This window comes from Protopterus annectens, chromosome 7.part0 (assembly GCF_019279795.1).
Source record: "Protopterus annectens isolate FY-2018-M chromosome 7.part0, PAN1.0, whole genome shotgun sequence".
NCBI classification, from domain to species: Eukaryota; Metazoa; Chordata; order Ceratodontiformes; family Protopteridae; genus Protopterus; species Protopterus annectens.
In genome coordinates this window covers 900962349-900984157 of record NC_056739.1, presented here as the reverse complement: position 1 = coordinate 900984157, position 21809 = coordinate 900962349, and the positions used below count along the sequence as shown (strand labels likewise).

The window sequence follows — 21809 nt, the reverse complement described above, 5'->3', positions numbered from 1 at the left end:
CCCCCAGTTTTTCATCCTGCGCCTCCGTGGGATCTTGATTTGGTGCTTCGTGCATTAACATCCCCCCCTTTTGAACCGGCTGCTACATGCGAATTAAAATATCTGTCTTGGAAAACGGCCTTCTTAGTGGCTATTACCTCTGCAAGGAGAGTCTCAGAGCTTCAAGCCCTGTCTATTAAACCACCGTACTTGATTTTCCACAAGGATAGAGTATCACTCCGGCCTAATCCATCCTTTGTCCCCAAAGTCTGTTCTAGTTTCTGTCTTCAACAATCTCTAGAGCTACCAGTTTTCTTTCCAAAATTCTCTAATGAAGCAGAATATACTCTCCATAAATTGGATGTTCACAGGCAATTACGCTTCTATTTAGACAGGACTCAGCAACTTCGTAAGTCAGACCAGTTGTTTGTGTCCTTCTCAGATAATAAATTGGGCCAAACCATTACAAAGCTACAATCTCAAAATGGATCAGAGATTGCATAACTCAGGCCTATTCTTCTTGAATAAACAACTGACATCATCTATCAAAGCTCATTCTACAAGAGCTATGGCTACTTCTATAGCCTTTCATTCCAAGCTCACTATATCGGAAATTTGTGCTGCGGCTACTTGGTCCAATCCGCACACTTTCATTTCCCACTACAAATTGGATGTGGCATCTAGAGGACGAGCTTCATTTGGTTCCACGGTACTCAGGAGTGTTTTCCAGTGAGCCACCCAGGATTCAGGTGCTAGGGACGCTGTCCCATCATTCAGAATGTAGGCGAGATAGGATCACATAACATCTTTTAGTTATGTACTCACCATAACTTCAGATGTTTGGGATCCATCTACACATTCCTGATACCCGCCCTCCTTCCCCTGCCTTGCAGATCAGAAGAGATTGAACGGTTTTGAGCTCCACTGTTTTTATCTTGTTTCATCTGACGATGTTATATAAGCAGGGTATGCATGTGTGCATGTATGCGGACAAACTAGATCTGGGGGACTGGTAGTGGTGCATCCTGGGATATAGTAAGCTCAGCCAATAAGAGACTTCGCTCTTTGGCATAAGCGTGCCGAGTCGGAGCCGAGGGATCGGCTCCGAACCCATCATTCAGAATGTAGGCGAGATGGATCCCAAACATCTGAAGTTATGGTGAGTACATAACTAAAAGTTTTGAAAGTCACAGGGACCTTTCCAGAGCACTGTAGGAGACTTTTCTCCCTGCGGCCAAGGGGGTCTGCAGAATTAAAGTTTGCAGGGACCTGCCCTGGGCAAGCCTTTATAGAGATCCTGAACTGTTGCCTGACTGCTCTCCTCAGGAAGCAGTCAGGGGACATTTTCTCCTTGCACCCGGAAGCCTGGGAGGCCATCACACATGACAAATGTGTGCTAAGGATCGTATCCAGAGGATACTCCATTCCTTTTCTGACATTTCCCAAACAAAAATTTCACCTCCCCAATGTTCCACCCAGTGAGAGGGAGGATGTGGGCTGGGAAAGAGAGTCATCCAAGAGGCCCCTCCCCCCTGATCAAATTGGATTTGGCGTTTACTCCAGATTATTTTTGATGGCCAAAATGATAGGGGACCTGCAAACTATTTTGGATCTGACCTTCCTGAACAAGTTTGTAAAGCAAACAAAGGTCGGAATGGTCACACTTCAATCCATCTTACCTCTTCAGAAGATGGGTGATTGGATGTGCTCTGTAGACCTTAAGGATGCATATTACCATATCAAAATGGATAGGTGCTCCAGGCTCTTTCTACATTTCAGGCTGGGAGCCAGTCACTACCCATTTTCGGCACTTCTATTTGGTCTCGCCACAGCCCCCAGGGTGTTCACCAAATGTCTAGCGGTAATTGCAGTTCATCTTCGGCTGCAAGGTTATCAGTTATTTCCATTTCTTGGCGACTGGCTCCTGACAGCCCCAACCAAGTATCCATTCTTCTAGGTGAGGGATTACTTCCTCAGCTTAGTGTCTACACTGGGAATAGCTGTCATTTTACAGACGTTGCACATGAGTCCCAGTACAAGCCATAGACTTCATAGGGGCATGTCTAGATACAAGGATGTCCTATGCTTACCTTACATCGGACAAGGTGTCAAGTCTAACTTCTGACATCAGCCACATCTTGACTGCTTCAAAACTCCCGGCCTCTGTAGTTCCCCATGCAGTAGGGTCCATGGCAGCAACCGTAACTCTTCTTCCAGTGGCACGTTTCCACAAGCGAATTCTTCAGAGGACCTTAGCGGTACAGTGGTCACTTCTGTGGAATCCTTTGAACCTCTCCATCAGCCTGTCTTTTGTGTGCAAGGACTCTCTTCTTTGGTGGCTTCATTCCCCGGAGATCACCCAAGGACGCCCATTCATTCTGCCCTCCCTAGTCGCTATGTTGACCACGGACGCTTCCCAGTTCGGGTGGGGGTGGGCATTGTTTGGGCCAGACAGTCCAAGGCACCTGGACGTCCCGGGAGACCAAGTTGCATGTCAGTGTTCTCAAGATGAGAGGGGTGGTTCTAGCATTTCAAGAACTAGACAGCTTTCTTCTTCGGGGGACTGTTGCAGTCCAGATGGACAACATGTCAGTGGTTTGGTACATCAACAAACAGAGAGGAACCAGATTTTATCCCCTATGTCGAGAAGGTATGAGAGCCTGGCAGTGGGCAATTTCTTCCAGCCAACCACTTTTTGGTAGCAACTCACATTCTGGAGGAATCCAACATTCTAGCCACCAAGCTTAGCCGAGTGTTACTGATGCCTGTGCCTCACGAGTGGTCCCTGAATCCATCCATAGTAGATTTGATCTTCCAGAAATAGGGTTATCCTTGCTGTGACCTCTTTGGTCCCCCTCTCACCAGCAAATGCATCAAGTATTTTGCATTGATACCTCCTCGAGGACAGTCCCCCAGGGACACTTTTGTTTATGCTTGACCCTCCAATCTATTCTCTGCCTTTTCCCCTCTTCTGTTGATTCCCACATTCCTACAGAAAGCTCTCAGTATGCAAAGCAAAGTGATCCTCATTGCTTCCTTTTGGCCTCGACAAACCTGGTGCACCTTTCTTTGGTCTCATCTGGTTTGCCCCCAAATGAAGCTGGACCTGAATCCAGATCTGTTGTCTCATCTGTCGGGGCATCCACATACCAACATTCAGGGCTTGAAATTAACTGCATGGTTTCTCCCCTTCTGATGATGGCTAAATTTCCCAGGCTGTCTTCCCCAGTGGGAGGAATTTTGATTTCATCCCATAGAGCTTCCACCTGAAAAATTTACTAAAGTAAATGGAAAAAGTTCTCTTTTTGGGCTGAACAGAAACACAGATCGATCCCTTTACAGCCCTGTGTTTCAGTAGTACTTAACTTTCTGGCTTCCCTTTACACAGATGGTGCTAGCTATTCTACAGTTGAAGTTCAACTTGCTGCCATTTCCAACTTTTACCTTGGTTTTGACTCAGTCTCTTGCCTCTTCAAAATTGTGTAAGGCTTTTCTTGGGGACACTTTTTTACTCCGGCCACCAGTCAAAGACCTTAGGCCTTCCCTGGGATCTTACTTTGAGTCTGCAAGCCTTAGTTCATCCCCTTTTCAAACCCTCAGAAAACTCTTCTCGTAGTAGCACTTGGGTCTGTGTTAAATCATCGAACGCTTAAAAAAGCGAATGATTATTTATCGAACCCATGTAAGCAAAAACTTACAATCTCGAACGCTTAGAACAGTGATTTTTTTCCAAGGGCAAAAAATCGCTGCTCCACAAAAAAAAAAAAAAAAAGACACTACATGAAGTGAGGGGTTGTGCCCCCCACACCCCCCCCCTACTTAAATATACCAACTCTTGAGATCGTACTACAGTCATGAAAATGACAAAGTAACGGAATTGGACAAGAGATTTCTTTCCCAGGGAAAGAATTTGCTTATATGCCCTTTCGCTATTTTGCCTTTTCGTGCTTTCAAGTTTGATCAAGATGCATTTGAAAGAATGTGTCTTCGATCATTTAATAGGAACCCGTAGCAATTACCTCAGCCAGTAGAGTGTCTGAGCTCCTGGCACTTTCTGCAAAATTTCCATATTTTGTTTTTCATAAAGACAGAGTGACTCTATGTACGAATCCTTTTTTCTTACCCAAGGTGGTTAAAGAGGCTAACATCAGTCAGTCAGTCAATCTTCCAGTATTTTTTCCTCAGTATCAAAACAAATGGGAGTACACTTTATACATATGCTTGTTGTTCATGAGTAGTTTCGTTTTTACACCCCATAGAACCAAGCTCTTCAGGAAGTGTGATCAGCTGTTTGTCTCCTTTTCGAATGCCAAGAAAGGTAAAGCAGTGACCAAGGTTACGTTGGCTAGATGGTTGAAAGACTGTATTACATTTATTTATTCTTTCAAGGGTATTCCTTTACCAGGTCCCACTGGAGCCACCATGACCAGTTAAAACTTTATTTAACACACAGATGAGCACTTTCGAAAATTAGCTCTTCATCAGATCTAAAAATAAGTTAGAGTCCAACCATATTTAAGCAAATAGCAACCAATTAGAATCAGTAGCAGAACCTACACCCCCTCAATAAGGGTTTTAAAGGCATACAAGCATTTAACCCAGGTGTACAGTTATCTTGCAATTCAGTTATCCATCTTAACTCAGCTAATTCAGTACTGTGTACAATATCACCCCCCCAGAAGAAGATTTTATGTAAGAATGTACTTCACAACAAGTTCATAACACATAGGAAGAAGTTGGGAACTTTTAAATGTAAGAAATGCAAGGCATGTCCATATATCAAAGAAAATAATATCTTTGTACACCCTGTATCAGGTAGGGAGTATATATCTAGAATCTGAAGTAGTTAACTTCATTTGATCAGCAACCTGTGGGTATCGGATCCGATTGGGATCCGAGCCGGCAGCTTTCCTAGCCAAAGATCTGAGCTCCCAGCTCCTCCCCTCTACCCATAATACCCTGCTACCTCCCTCTAGTCCCCAGATCTCATTTGCCGCGGCTTCTTTAAGCATCTTAGAACGAGCTCCTAGCGTGAGTGTTGTGAGTTTAAAGTTTTTTTTTTTACACTTTTTTCTGTCAAAAAATTTTCTGAGCTTTGTGTGTGTGGCTCCCTTCTCTCCCTTAGTACTTTTTGGGTAGTTTAAAGTTTCTTAGTCTAGTTAAAATTTAATTTCCCCTCCACCTCTGTCTGTGTGTGTGTGTGGGCCTGTTCTTCTCTTTTTCTTTAAAATGTCTGAAGGCCCAAAAGCTATTTTTTCTAAATGTTCCCAGTGTGGCCATAAGCTGTCCCCAGCGGATGGTCACACTCTGTGCGTTACTTGCCTGGGTGTGGACCATCTTTCTTCGGGCTGCACTATTAGTACAGCCTTCAGCCCCAGGGCTTTGAGGGATAGGAAGACGAAGCTAATCCTTGCGGGCCTTTTGCCCCCAGATTCGGCTTCGTCCTCCTTCCCCTCTGTGGTGCCAGCCGCAGCTGCTCCACCTACCGCTCCCACTTCCCTGGCCGGGACTCAAACTCCCTCTTCGGCCCAGGAAGAAAGGAACAGCAGAAAGAAAGATAGGAAGGACAAGGAGCGAGAGAGCGATAGGCATCATAGCCACAAGAGGCGGGCCGAGTCAGCTCCATCAGCCCCACCATCTAAGCAGCTTGCCTCTCCCCTTAAGGTCTTCCCCTTCCTGGCTTCGTTCTCCATGGTTTTCCCTGGAGTCGGAGGAGGAGACCCGGTCACCTTCAAGGTCCTCTAGGCTGCCTTCCCGGCCGGCCTGGGCAGCCTCATCCAGGTCAGCTAGGAGTCTATCCGACGCAGACATGGACCGGATGATGCGTTGATTTCTTCAGGCCCAGCTGCAGATTGGGAATGCTCTTGCCTCCCCCCCTCCGGGGGGGGGGGGGAGCTCGACCCCTTTTTTCACCCCCATTGCTCCTTCTCTGACCCGCTATCGGGGTTCAGAGTGGTCGGATCCGACTAGCTTCGGAGCCGGGGTAATGTCGGCACCAGCAGCGTTTCCTACTTCGGCACCGACTGCACCCTCAAGTCTGTCGGATCCTTTTTCGGATCTGAGCTCTCGGGGTCGTGAGCTGAGAGTCTGATCTGGAGGGGTCAGAGGGGCCTTCGGCTCCGTTGAGGTCGGAGCGCACTACTCTTTCAGATACATTCGGGTCATCTCCAGCTCCGATCCGCACACCGGATCCGAGGGGGCTGCTTTCGGATCCTAGGGAGAGCAGTTCACCCTCGGCATTTGCCGTCGTGGAGAGGATCCTTTCGGGTGATTTGAGGCCCCAGGTTCTTGCTACGGATCCACCCACTATTCCCTCTCAGATGGGCCTGTCTTCCATCATCCGGCCCCAGGGACAGCCTGCGCCTACGTCCCAGATGGTTCCTGTAGAGGAACAGGACATTGTTGGTGAGCCCTCTTCGGACAGCCCCCCCCGAGGAGGTCCCTCACAAACAAAAGTGCAAGAGGAGGCATTTGGACTCACCCGAGTCCCTCACAGAAGACATGGACTTAGAGGAAGGGGAAGGTTCCCCAAGGTCACCCCCCGAGGACGTCTCCTTTGGAAACATTATGGAAATGTTGCACATTAGGGGGGGTGGTCAGCCCAAAAACCTTCCTCGGATGAGTGTGTTTCTGGAGGTGTTTGCAGGCCCATCTACCTTTTGGGTGTCCCCTCCTGCCGATCCCCTGGTGGACCTCATAATTACCAGGGCATGGAAGGAGCCGGACCCTGTGGAGCCAATACCCAGGAGACCGGACATGATCCTCAGTCCTCCCACTGACCGGACAGTTTGGAGCAAGGGTGCCCCAGTGGATGCCATGGTGGTGGCGGCTGCCACTAAAAAGGAATTAGCACAGGAGAGTTCCTCGGTACATCCTCCAGACAAGGAGTCTCGGATGATGGACCGCCTCGGAAAGCGGATGTTCACTTCAGCGACCTTCTCTGTAAGGTCACTGAACTATGTGGCACATATAATTCGGCTCCAGCGAGACCTAATCAAAGATTACGCTGGATCACCCCCAGAGTCCATGTCGGCCGAGGACAAATGGACCGTCTCGGCTCGAATGGCCACTCTTAAGTTGATTACTAACACATCTATGCGGCTTCTCTCCCATGCCACGGAGGGAACGGCTAGAGCTAGCAGAACAGGCATTGTCTTGTGTCGACAGGCCTGGCGCCGTCTCTGCGACTTTGCGGAACCCTTCAAGGCGTCCTTTGCGAATGCTCCTTTTGACGGTTCTACGCTTTTCAGTAAAACCGTCTGCGATACTCTTCGGGCGTCCTTTGCGAATGCCCCTTTTGACGGTTCTACGCTTTTCAGCAAAACCGTCTGCGATACGCTTCTCCAGAGCGAGAAAGACGGGAAGACGTCTGCCGTCGGGATCCGCTTCTCGGCTCCTCAGAGGTCCTTGTCCAGGAACCAGAGAGGACAAAAGAAGATGTGGTTCTGGAAAGTTCAACAATCCCGTTTCGCTTCAGATCCCTCGTCCTTCAGAGGCAGAGGAGGACACGGTGGACGCCGGCCCAGAGGCAGGGGGGGGGCCGAAGAATTTCGGATTGAGGGAACTTTTTTCCGATCAACCCACGCAGAAACCCTGAGGGGTTGCCCGACTGCTCCTCTCTGGAGGCAGTCGGGCGGTGCTTCTCTGGACACCTAGCACATTGGGAGTCCATTACGACAGATCGCTGGGTGCTCTGAATCATATCCAGAGGCTACTCGGTTCCATTCCTAACGTCTCCTCCCCGGTCGGGGTGCCTCCCAGATGTCCCACCCAATCAGAGGGAGGTAGCAGCCTTCGTAATAAAAGAGCTGCTAAGAAAAAGAGCCATCCAGCACATCCCCTCAGACAATCTGGATCAGGCTTTTACTCCAGGTTCTTTTTGGTGCCAAAAAAGACGGGGGACTTGCGGCCAATTCTCGACCTGTCCACACTGAACCTGTTAGTCGCCAAAGAAAAGTTCTGGATGGTCACTATTCAATCCATTCTCCCGCTTTTATAGGAGAACGACTGCATGTGCTCAATAAACCTCAAGGATGCGTACTACCACATTCTAATGGACAGGCGATCCAGGATCTCCACATTCGGCTGGGAGCCAGCCATCATCAGTTCAGGGTCCTACCCTTCGGTCTCACCCACAGCCCCCAGGGTGTTCACCAAGGTCATGGCAGTTGTAGGGGCCCACCTGAGGCTTCAGGGAATACAGGTCTTTCCTTACCTGGACCGACTGGCTCCTAACCGCCCCCACCAGGCATCTACTATGTTCAGCCAGGGACTACTTCTTACATCTAGCCCACCATCTAGGGATCACGATCAACCACAAGAAATCCTCCCTTCAGCCTACTCAGATCTTGGATTTCATAGGGGCCAGGATAGACACAATACAGTCCAAAGTCTTTCTGATGGCGGACAGACTCCGCAACCTAAACCTTCACGTTTTGGCTCTTCTACAGTCATCAGCCCGTCCAGCGGAATTAGTCCTGAGGGTCCTGGGGTGCATGGCAGCGGCCATCAACCTGTCACCGATCACACGCCTGAATATGAGAATCCTCCAATGGACCTTACAGGTCCAGTGGTCCATCCTACGTCATCCCCTGTCTGCACCTATTCCCCTCAGCAGGGTTTGCAGGGAATCTCTACTTTGCTGGCTCCATTCCAGGGACCTCTGGGAAGGGCGCCCCTTCTCCATGTCCCCACCACAAGTCACAGTGACCACGGACGCATCTCTCCTCGGTTGGGGGGGCATTGCATGGGCAGATCCGTCCAAGGCACGTGGACTCACACAGAGACCTTATTGCATATCAGTGTCCTGGAGATGAGGGCGGTGCTTCTAGCGTTGCAGGCTCTCCATTCCCTTCTTCCTCCAGGGACTATTGCAATTCAAACAGACAACATGTCAGTAGTCTGGTACATCAACAACCAGATCTTAATCACTTTGCCGAGAGGCCATGAGAGTGTGGGAATGGGTGATATCCACCAACCTCTTTCTCATAGCAACGCACATACTGGGTCGGTCAAACATTCTAGTGGACAGGTTGAGTCGAACTGTCCTCTCACCTTACGAGTGGTCTCTGAACCCCTTAGTAGCAGAACAGATCTTCCTCAGATGGGGTCAACCTTGCTGCGATCTGTTCGCTTAGCCTTCGAACACAAAGTGCAGCGAGTTCTTCACTCTAATTATCCCACCAGGGGAAGCCCCCAGAGACGCTCTGGTTCATGCTTGGCCATCCGGTCTTCTTTATGCTTATCCTCCTCTTCCGTTGATGACAAAATTTTTGCAGAAAGCTCGTTGGTTGGGGAGCAGAGTTATCCTCATAGCCCCATTCTGGCTTCGTCAAACTTGGTTCCCATGCCTACAGTCTCATCTAGTGCATCCTCCCTGGATCTTAGATCCCATTCTGGATCTGATTTCTCATCCCTTGGGATTGAAACCCCCCGACCTGGACAACCTCAAGCTGTCGGCTTGGTTGATCCAGTTCCATTAATGGCTAGGACTCCCGGTATCTCATCCTCAGTTAAGGCCATCCTGGTGGCCGCTCATAAGCCTTCTACCAGAAAAATCTGCAAGAGTAAATTGAAGTGTTTCTCTATCTGGGTGGAGCATAGGAATTTGGATCCTTTTACGGCTCCTATCCCAGCAGTCCTCGACTTTCTATCCCATATTTTTCATCAAGGGGCTAGTTCTTCTACTGTTAAAGTTCATTTGGCAGCTATTTCCCACTTCTATGTTGGAAACAATTTTGGCCCCCTAGCTTCCTCTAAGATTTGCAAGACCTTCCTGAAAGGAACTTTCCTGTTAAGACCCCCTGTTAAAGATGCAGTTCCTCCATGGGAATTAACCTAGATGTTCATCGTGTTATACTGCTGCAGTCATCACACTTGGGTTATCCTGCCGTCAGGTGGTCCCGCAGTCGGCCGAATCCCAAAGTCTTGGTCCTGCATCGGTTGTAATCGCTTCTTCCCTGACATCAGTGCGACAGGGGGATAAAAGAGGCAGCCAACGCCATTTTCTTCAGTCTTTCTTGCCGTGCGGTGCCCGAAGCAGAAGCAGTTCGCAAGTGCCGGTCGGCTAGCTCCTGAGATTTTTTAATCGAATTTCAGCCCTAAGTCTTCTCTAAAGCTAAGTACCCCATTGGGGAAACTTTTCTTGCCTCAGACCGATGTCAGACAAAGTTAATAATTGCATTTCTTGTGGTAAGCAAATACCTCATAAAATTCTTATTGTATTCCTTGCCTAGGCCCAGACCACAATGTCTCTGGTTGTCGGTTTTGTGCTAGGTTCAGCAAATGTACAATCAAGCGTCGGGCAGATTTTGCCCGACATTATTTTGGCAGAAAATTTAACTATAGCATGTCGTCGGAGCAACCGACATCAGCAATGATTAAAAAGCGCAAGGATAAGGACAGGCAACCAAGGCCAAGACCAGATACAGAGGCCTCAGCAAGGCCTGCCGCCGGTTCTCCGGTTTTCAGCGAGGCGCCCACGCAGCCCCTGACTACCGCTGATTTAGAAATTCCGACGGCCTCCCAGACCGAATCAGCTGGGCCTCAGGAGCCGGTTCCATCTCACCCCTCGGACGCCAACCCTGACGGTGATCCGGAGATTTTGGACAGGCCTTCGGTTTCTGAAGGTGTCTTCAAACCGACAACTATCTCTATTAAGTCTTATGCTAAACTTAAAGCCCCCTTAAAAGTTAGGAAACCGGGTCCACAGATTCCCCCACAGGCCCCTATGCCTAAAAAACAGATGCTTAAGATGGCTGAGGATTTAATTACCCTTATCAGGGGTTCACAACCCCATCCTGACAAAAGGCCTAGACTGGAGGAACATTATCCTTCCTCTGACCAAGCATCCATTTCCTCAGGTAACTCTGAGAACCAGGATTATTCCTTCCCTCCTTATGAAGACTCAGATGCTGAAGAGTCCATTCCCTCTGTCTCCCCCCCCCTGAAGACTACTCTTTTGGGGAAACTTTACACACCATGAGGGAACACTTCCACTGGGAAGGCCAAGATTACTCTGACTCTAAGAAAAGACTCCGTGAGTTTCTTCTTCTTCCACAGCATAGACCCCTTGCAATTCCTCCAGTTTTAGACATTTTGGATGATGTCTACACTGAATCTAGTCTAAACCCAGACTTCTTACCTCCTGCACCAGCTAAACCAGACAGATACTACCGAGTTCCTGATTCTCATAAGTTTCTATATAAAAGCCCTGTTGCAGACCCCGAAACCATTTCCCAGGGTCCCAAAGGGGTTAAGGCCACTACTGCTAAGAATCCACTACCTTCTGAAAGAGATTCCAGAGCATTAGAAAGATGGGGGAAGAAAGTGTATACGTCTGCCACTTTGGCCATGAGGGCCTTAAACTGCCAATTCCACGTGCTAAAATACCAGCAGTACTTGATTACACGGTTAAAGCAGAAAATGATCCCTCAGACAGATCAACCTGATTTCAAAGAGATGCAGGATTTGCTGCATGCAGCAGAACAGGTGGGAAAGCATACCTTACAGTGTGGTTTTGATTCATTGGAAGCCTTATGTAGAGCAGCTGTCACAGGATCTGTAATACGTAGACATGCTTGGCTAAAAGAGCAAGCCTTACCAGAACATGTCAAAGCAAAGTTATTGGATGCTCCATTGCAGAAAGATGTGTTATTTGGCGTCAAAGCAGAGGAAGTTTTAAAGGAAATGGAAGAAAAGGCAAAATCTATGCAGACAGTTAAAGATTTTTTACAGGTACAACCTCCTCGTTTCAGCAGAAACTGGCCATCAAAAAACTGGTCCTTTCCTGCATCAGACAGACCCCAAAGGGGTAGGTACAGATGCCCAAGGGGCAGAGGCCAGCCACAAGGTTCTTTCAGGCCTAGACAATGGCATACAACAACTCAAAGAGGTGGAGACGAAAGATCTCAACCCTTCAGGAAACAAACACAATGACTTCCCTCTTCGCCTGCCAAGCAAAATTGCCCTGGCAGCACCTTTGGGAGGAAAACTGGCTCTATTTCCACAAAATTGGCACATCATAACAAAGGACAAATGGGTTCTGGATATTATTACCCACGGCTACAGATTTCATTTTCACACTTTACCACGGATGAGAGGCATGCCAAATCTGCCTCCAAACCAATGGGCAGAGGCACAAATGCAAATTTCAGCTCTCATGGATATGAAAGCAATTCAAAAGGTACCTACAAAGGAGCAAGGTCAAGGTTTTTACTCAAGGCTATTTCTAGTACCAAGAAAGGACAAAGCCTGGAGACCCATTTTAGACCTCTCAATTCTAAACACATACCTGGAGGTACCCAAATTCAAAATGCTCACACTACAGCAGCTTCTTCCCATGCTGGGCAAGGAGTCTTGGCTGGTAACGTTGGACCTCAAAGAGGCATACCTGCATGTCCCTATCAGACAAGATTGCAGAAGATACCTCAGATTTTTGGCAGGTACAACGCATTATCAATTCTCTGCATTGCCCTTTGGCTTATCTACTGCACCCAGAGTATTTACGAAATGCCTGGCATCAGTAATTGCATACTGCAGACAACGAGGAATACAAATTTATCCATATCTGGACGACTGCCTGATCCAAGCAGACAGCAAGGCCATTCTACTACAGCATCTGGCATTTGTAACAAAGCTGCTAAGTTGCCTAGGGTACACAGTAAACAAAAAGAAGTTAAAGCTAATACCCTCACAAGACATAATATTCCTGGGTGCCAGCTTAAATACAACGGCCCAGATGGCTTATCTCACGCCAGACAAACAAAAACAACTGACTCAATACTTCAAAAAGATGGCAACTTTTACCCAGCTCACTGCAAGGAAAATCCTGCAGGCATTGGGGTTCATGGCTTCCTGCATTCAACTAATTCCACATGCAAAGCTGCATATGAGGAAATTACAATGATACCTGAAAAGTGTATGGACTCAACACAGGCACAGCCTCGAAACAAGTATACCTCTCATTCCCTGCCTTCAAAAAGAGTTCCTATGGTGGGCTCAAGCATGTCAAATAAACAAGGGTCTTCCTTTTGTCTTACCTCCAGCAAACCAAACTATGACAACATATTCTTCAGACTACCCCTGGGGAGCACACATGGCAGGACGTGCATACAGGGCAAATGGTCTGCAAAACAAATGCATCTACACATCAACCAAAAGGAGATGCTAGCTGTGCAAAATGCACTGACAGCCTTCAAGGACCTCTTGCATCCAGGACAACTACTAATAAGGACAGGCAACACCACAGTTATGTGGTATATAAACAAACAGGGAGGAACACACTCCTACCCTTTATGCAGACAGGCAATGACCTTGTGGACCACAGTATTGACTTACCAAGTACAACTGCAAGCACAATTCCTGCCAGGAAAGGAAAACATATTGGCAGACGAATTAAGCAGAAATTTGGCAGATCCTCACGAGTGGAGACTACACCCACAAGTATTTTCAATGATAACTCAAAGGTGGCGACGCCCAGACATAGATCTATTTGCCTCCCCCAACAATTGCCAACTACAGAAATTTTGCACAAGGACTTATCATTCCCTAGCCTGGAAAGTGGACGCCCTATCATTCAGTTGGACAGCATTGACAGTCTATGCCTTCCCACCACTACCTCTCTTGACCAAGGTATTACTGAAAGTCAGATCAGAGAGACCACAAATGATCCTCATTGCTCTGGACTGGCCACGTCAGCACTGGTACCCATTACTAAGGACCTTGACTCACAGCCCTCCATGGATCTTACCTCAATTCCCACTTCTGGTGACTCAGCAAAACTCTCAGATCCTTCACAGTCAGCTCAGGACTTTAAATTTAGTTGCATGGAGAATACCTTGAATTATCAATCAACACTTCTCTCAAAGGACGTCCTGAATGTCATTTTGGAGGCCAGGAGGCCCAGCACCAGAAAAACTTACTCAGACAAATGGAAACGATTTTGTGCATGGAACCAGGCTAAAGGCCAAAATCCTTGGATACCAAACATTCCTCAAATACTGCAATACTTAACTGAGATGCTACACAAAGGCCTTTCTTTCTCATCCATTAAGATCCATGCTTCAGCCATTTCAGCTCAATATAATACGGATCCTCCTATATTCTCACACCCTTTACTAAGGCAGTTTCTCAGAGGGGCTAAGAATATAAGACCCCCCAGAAAACCCCCAACGCCAGCCTGGGACCTCAACTTTGTTTTAGAAGAATTAACGCTGCCTCCTTTCGAACCAGCCTTCTCATCAGAACTACAATACTTGTCATGGAAAACAGCTCTGTTGCTGGCTATCACCTCAGCACGCAGGGTCTCAGAACTATAGGCACTTATGGTAGTGGAACCTTTCATCATTTTCCATCAGGACAGAGTCTCTTTACGAACTAACCCACCTTTATGCCAAAGGTAGTGTCGAGTGTGGCTTTGAATCAGACCATTCATTTACCCACCCTTTATCCAAACCCCCAGAATAAAGGAGAAAGACTCCTTCACTCTTTGGACATTCACAGACAGCTATGTTACTATTTGGATAAGACAAAGACCTTCAGAAAAACTGACCAACTCTTTGTATCCTATGCTGCAGGTTCACAAGGAAAGGCCATTTCAAAACAGACCATCTCCAAATGGATGGCGCATTGTATCCGCTTTTGCTACTCACACCATGGGAAAGCAGTGCCTATGAATATTAGGTCCCATTCTACCAGGGCTACAGCAACCTCAACTGCCTTTCTCAGGGGGGTTCCAACCAAGGACATTCTGGAGGCAGCTACTTGGAGTTCAGTGCACACCTTTACCAAACACTACCACCTTCCATTGTACTCAAAAAACAGAGCTGGTTTTGCCACTGCAGTTCTGCAGGGCATCCTAGCTACACCTAACCCAGTTTAGTACCAGCCACCCATCCATAGCTTTGGGATTCAACCCAAGTGTGATGACTGCAGCAGTATAACACGATAAACATAGTACAGTTTTGTACCTACCATAAATGTAGAAGTTAGAGTGTATATACTGCTGCAGTCCAGGTTACCCTCCCACCATCCCCTCTACATACCGGGGTGTTATAACTCAATGTACATCAATCTATTGGATGCATGTCTATATGGTGTATTTGCTAACAGCTACTACTATTGCTTATCTTCTAAGGTATTTTTGCATAGTTATTTGTATTGCCTTCCTAGTTGGGGGCACCTGACATCTGGGGCAAGAAAAACTGAAGAAAATGGCGTCGGCTGCCTCTTTTATCCCCCTGTCGCACTGATGTCAGGGAAGAAGCGACCGACAACCGATGCAGGACCAAGACTTTGGGATTCGGCCAACTGCGGGACCGCCTGACTGCAGGATAACCCAAGTGTGATGATGCAGCAGTATATACACTTGAACATCTACATTTATGGTAGGTACAAAACTGTACTTTCTCCAGGCTCTGACTGCCCCCCCCCCCCCCCTTTGAGCCTGCAGCTTTGGTCGACCGTATGCATCTTGGAAAACTGCCTTCCTGATTGCTATTACCTCAGCTAGAAGGATATCGGAGCTTCACGCTCTTTGCAGTAAGCCTCCATACATCATCTTTCATAAAGACAGGGTTTCCCTCAGGACTAATCCCTCCTTTCTGCCTAAAGTGGCTTCCGAAGCCAACATCAACCCAATCCATCAATCTACCTGTCTTCTTTCCTAATTACCATAACAAAGGAGAGTATAGACTTCATTGTCTGGATGTACATAGACAGTTGCGATTTTACTTAAACAGAACAGCTGATTTTCGAAAATCAGATCGACTCTTTGTTTCATTTGCTAAGTCCTGTCTGGGTAAGCCAGTGACTAAAGTAACCTTAGCTAGATGGATTTCCCAATGCATCCTTCTCACATACAGAAACTCTGGTCGACCTGAGCCCCTGAGGGTTCGAGCTCACTCTACCCGTTCCGTGGCTACTTCTGCTGCCTTCTGGTCGAGGGTCTCTTTGGATGACTTTTGTTCAGCAGTTACTTGGGCTTCCTCTCATACTTTTATTACACATTATAAATTGGATCTAATATCCAGAGGACGCGCATCTTTTGGCTCTGCAGTGCTCCGGAATATCCTTCCATGAGAACCTCCCAAGTTGCTGGTAGCTGGGGACTCTGTCCCACAGTTTGCTGATCAAATGAAGTTAACTACTTCAGATAAAGAAGTTATGTACTCACCATAACGTTCCATCTGAGTAGGTAACTTCTTTTGTCAGCAACCAACCCTCCCTCCATCCCCATGACCCGTAGTTCGTCCTTATAGGATTATTGTGTTCCACTTCCCAGATGACATCAGGTTAGGATGTTCAGGTGGTTTGTCCTTTTGTTATTGTAGTATTCTGTTATACTATGGCAAACTCGATCTGAGGACTAGAGGGAGGTAGCATGGTATTATGAGTAGGGGGGAGGAGCTTGGATCTTTGGCTAGGAAAGCTGCCGGCTTGGATCCGATACCCACAGGTTGCTGACAAATGAAGTTACCTACTCAGATGGAACGTTATGGTGAGTACATAACTTCTTTTTACATGCTAAAAATGTTGTGTATTTAGCTGAGTGTATATCATGCCAAGCATTCTATGTTGGGAAGACTAATAGAATGTTAAAACAACATATATTGCAACATAAGAGTGACATCTGATTGTGTTAGAAGTAATGCTCTATATCAACATACTGAAATAATTAAAGAGCATAGATTTCAGTTTATGGTGTTATACATTCAACAAGTGAGTATGGGGGGGTGACATTGTACACAGTACTAAATTAGCCGAGTTAAGATGGATAGCTGAATTGCAAGCTAACCATACACCTGGGTTAAATGCTTGTATGCCTTTAAAACCCTTATTGAAGGGGCGTAGGTTCTGCTCTTGATTCCAGTTGGTTGCTAATCGTTTAAATATGGTTGATTTTAACTGTTTTTTTTTAGATCTGATGAAGAGGTAATGCTCGAAAGTGCTTATCTCTATGTTAAATAAAGTTTTAACTGGTCGTGGTGGCTCCAGTGGGTTTTTTTTTTATCCTTTATGATATATTTTACCACTGTGCACTTTTACTTCTTCCATGGGTGCTTTGGATTTTTATTGCTGTTGCTGCTTTACATTCTGCTAAGGAAGTAGACATGGCTGGTGCTGACTCAGAATCTATTCAGCTTGAATACTGCCCTGTGGTACCATGTACAAGAACATTCAAGGAAAGAGCAAAGAGAATGGTAAATGTGAACAATAACCCTCTAGTATTTGTGCAACTGAATGCTAATGGAGAATGCAGCGACCCTGTTATGTGTGAGGATAAGTGCCTCAATGAAAAAAATTTGGAACTAGAAAAAGAGCTGTTTAAACTTCAGTGGCAAGGACTTAATTTAGAAGCATGCCTCCATTTTAAAATAGTTCCAAGAGGACTGCGTGTTTTATGTATGCCTTCCTATGGAGAGGCTTACCCTGAATTGTTGGCAAGCCCATAATTTAGATACCAGCTTTAAGTATATATAGTTGTTGCTGGACTTTTTTACACCCATTGAAAGTTAACTGGTTGAAAAAATAGAGAAAATGCAGAATGAAATAGAAAAGAACTTGGATAATGATGTGTATTTTGCAAGGCTAGACACACTGTTTCATTCTCTCAGTACTTATGATGAAATGCTTCAGCGTATTAAAATACGGGAGTTACAAAGAGATTATACTAATTTTTCTAAGGGTAATGTCCTTGTTTGGCCTAGATTTAACGCTAGTACTAAAAACATGAATGAAAATGCAATTGAAGTTGAACATTCAGAGGGAAAGACTTAACCGGAAGTGAAAGGATCTAGCACTTCAGGTTTGGCGGTAACCGTCCGAGAAGCACCAGCATTTTTTAACAACACAGTGGTGAATGAAAATGAGTTACAAAATGAAACTTTGAGTAAAAATGGCTGTATACTGCAGTTCCAATGTGATGCAGCCACAAACAATGATAAAAGCTCACATACAGAACCGGGAGCCAGACTGAAAGTGATGCCTTTGATTGGTTCGGGTTTTCCTACCCTTCCAGTCCCTATGAGGATGAAAAACGCACAGCGGAAAGAAAGATCACCCAGCAGAGGCAGGAAAAGAAAACTAATGAGATAAAAGGTACTGTTGTTCATACTGATGAAAATATTGTTTGCAATCTTTCTAAATATGTTTTATCAGTATACCAGCACAAAGTACCAGAACACATGAATTTTTTTCTGACTTACATTTATTTGGGAGAAAAGTTTTCTTTAAATTACAGGACAATGATATTACTGAGATACCCTTGAAGAAACCAAGTACATTTATATCACCTGCACTTCGTGTTATGGACACTTTTTTTTTTTTTTTTTTTTTTTTTTATGCACAATGGACATTTCTGATATGTAAGCTACAAAGAAGAGACATGGTTATTATAATTTGAGTGTGAACTGAAAGCTCTTTAATAATTTGAAGAACAACTTTGATACTATCAGACCAGCTGATAAGGGGGGTGGAATTGTAATACTTCATAGAGGAGATTACTTACAAGTTATGTTGAAAATGCTTTGAGAAAATGTTACTTATCAGAATATAACATTTAATCGAGTGATTTTATCCCCCATGTAAAATGTACTTTAGATGATTTATTGCAATCTAATGTTATAACTGAAGGCATATATAGGTTTGTGATAGTTGAACAACCTGTTATACCTATATTGAAAGGTTTACCTAAGATTCGTAAGAATCTCCTCAAACTCCCCTATAGACCAATAGTATCTGGCAGAGATTGGGTTACTGAGTTCCTCTCCATATGGGTGGAGAAGAAACTTAAAATAATGTTATCTTATGCGCTAGCAGTGATAAATGACACTTCTTGTTTCTTACGATCTCTGAGTGATTCTTATGACTCTGTAACTGGTCATGAAAGTTACATATTTGTAACTTTAGAAGCAAATAATTTATTTACTATGATTCAAAATTATTATGGAATCATAGCTGTTAAAGATTTTATTCTAACTCATGCAACATTTGATGAAAAGAAAGTACACAGGTGCTTTTCTTGAATTGATCTTGGGTAGTAATTTATTCATGTTTTATGATCAATATTATTGGCAGAGAGATGGTGTAGCCATGGGTACCCCCTATGCCAACACCTGTGCCAACTTGGTGTTGATACAGTGGGAGGCCACCCATGTTCTATCTAATACTTGTCTATGGAAGGCAAGTTTGAAAATATACCATTGTTTTGTGGATGACATTTATTTTATGGAGTGTTACAACTGAAGAATTATTGTTTGTTAGATACTTGGAAAACACAACAGGTTTTACTGTGAGCTATTCTGCTGAATCAATAGATTTTTTTAGATGTGAAGATTTACAAAGATTTGACTGGCAAATTACAAACCAGAGTGTATAGGAAAAGTTGTTGGAGAAATAACATGTTAATGTATGACACACAGTATGCACCCAAGGCACATTTTTGATAATATAATGGATGGGCAGGGGCTAAGAATTTCTAGACTGTTGAACTGAAGATAGTCTATATGAAAGTTAGACAATATGCAGTATATGTTTGCTAGTCGTGGCTATCCAACACAGAGGTAAGAGAACAATAGCTAGGACAAAAAGTTGGAGAAGGAATAGAGGCAAGCCATACTTTGAATGTAATATTGGCAATTCTGGCAATGGGACTATTGTTAATGAACAGAAGCTGAAAAATAACCCATTTGTGAGAATAAGTTTACATTATAATCATGATAATGATGCCATATCCCAGGTGATAAAAAAAGTAAGATTTTACATACTGACGATAAGCTGAAAGCACTAGTAGGTCCCCATCCTAGATTTGCTTATTCTAACAGCCAAAATCTGAAGCAGATTTTATGTAAGAACATAATTTCCCACCAAGTCCACAACACTTGGGAAGAAGTTGGGAACTTTTAAATGCAAGGCATGTCAATATATCAAAGAAAATAACTTCTTTGTACACCCTGTGTCAGGTAGGGAGTATACATCTAGATTACATGCAGACCGCAGAACTATAAATTGGTGTATTTAGATGAGTGCCCATCATGCCAAGCATTCTATGTTGGGAAGACTAATAGAATGTTAAAGCAACGTATATTGCAACATATGAGTGACGACATATTATGTTTGGGAAGTAAAGCTCTATATCAACATATTGAAATAAATAATGAGCATAGATTTCAGTTTATGGTGTTATACATTCAGCAAGTGAGTATGAGGGGTGTGACATACACAGTACTGAATTAGCTGGGTTAAGATGGATAGCTGAATTGCAAGCTAACCATATACCTGGGTTAAATGCTTGTATGCATTTAAAACCCTTATTGAAGGGACGTAGGTTCTGCTGTTTATTCTAATTGGTTGCTATTTGTTTAAATATGGTTGATTTTAACTGTTTTTTTTTAGATCTGATGAAGAGCTAATTCTCAAAAGCATTTATCTGTGTGTTAAATAAAGTTTTAATCAGTCGTGGTGGCTCCAGTGCATTTTCTTTTTATCCTGTATGGTATATTTTACCACTGTGGACTTTCACTTCTTCTTTGGCTGCTTTCGATTTTTACTGCCTTTACCAGGTCCAGTAAGGGTGCACTCTTCAAGGTCCATGGTCATGTCTCAGGCTTTTGGTCTAGAGTTTCTGTTGAGGACATTTGTGCTGCTGAAACTTGGACAAAGCCCCATACTTTTGTTACGCATTACAAATTGGACATCATATCCAGGAGTAAGAGTGCCTTTGGTTCTGCTGTACTCCAAAATATTCTTCCTTGATGGCCACCCTGGTTTAAAAACCTTTTTTTGGCTCTACTTATAAGGAAGGACATGGTATCCAGATCTAAGGAGATCATAGTCCTACTATACTCTACTCTTATTAGACCAATAATTGAGTATAATGCACCCTTTGGCATGTACCTAACAAGGCAATTGCAACATCTGGAGCAACCACAGAGGTTTCTCACTAAATGAACAGTGTGTGTAAATAATATGTCTTGTGCCGACTGCCTCAAGGCCCTTTCCCTGTAAATTGGTCTCCTACAGACTGAGAGGCGATTTATGTCTAACCTACAAGGCATTCTCCACTCGAGCCCTGATGATTCTGCTTTACCTTCACAAGACAACCAACAGTAGAACTACCTGATCTAAGTATCCAAACCTTGCCTGTGGCATAAATAAAACATGTTGGAGGAAGAGGTATCTCTCTCTCTGAGATAATCCCTACTCTGAAACAGACTACTCATTCATGTGAAGCAGAGCTCTTCCCTTAGCCTATTCAAACACAGTTTGGAAAATGGATGGGTAATTGCAGATTCAACCCTGGCTTGTCGCCTGTGTACCTTGTTTTACCAAAACCATTCTAGTCCTTGGGCATTGATAATTGGGAAAATGGGATATGAATAGCTAAGCTTAAAAAGGCTCTATAGCTGTTAGCCTAGTAACAGTCTGATTGTATGCATATTTTTAATCTGATTGTCTACTTTGTATTCAGTAAAATAGATACTCCCTGCTACTTCCACAGTTAGAAGTGCACTAACACCTGAGATCCTGTGTTGATTAGGACTAAATCTTTCTACAGTGATTAACAACACTTAATACATGTTTAGCAGGCTGGACAGCTCACAGCCCCCATGGCCCTTCCTACTACGTCTGTAGCTACATCTGCTCTATCTTTCAGTAAAGCATCCTTAGGAGGTCTGTGTAACTGTATGTTAGTCTTCCCATAATGTGATTGCAGGACACTACAAGTTGGAAGTTTATCTTTTAGCCTGGGTCTTTATTTGGCACCACTGATGTCAGTCATATATTACCACAAAGATGACCACCTGGGCAAATTAGCTTGGGGTCTCTTG

At 44.9% G+C, this 21809-nt stretch overlaps 1 protein-coding gene across 1 annotated transcript in view; it reads left to right on the top strand.

Annotated features, from left to right (window-relative positions):
- The window catches only part of RAD54L2 (RAD54 like 2), a 2252401-nt gene that overhangs the window by 88758 nt on the left and 2141834 nt on the right, over positions 1 to 21809 (top strand). The window lies entirely within an intron of this gene.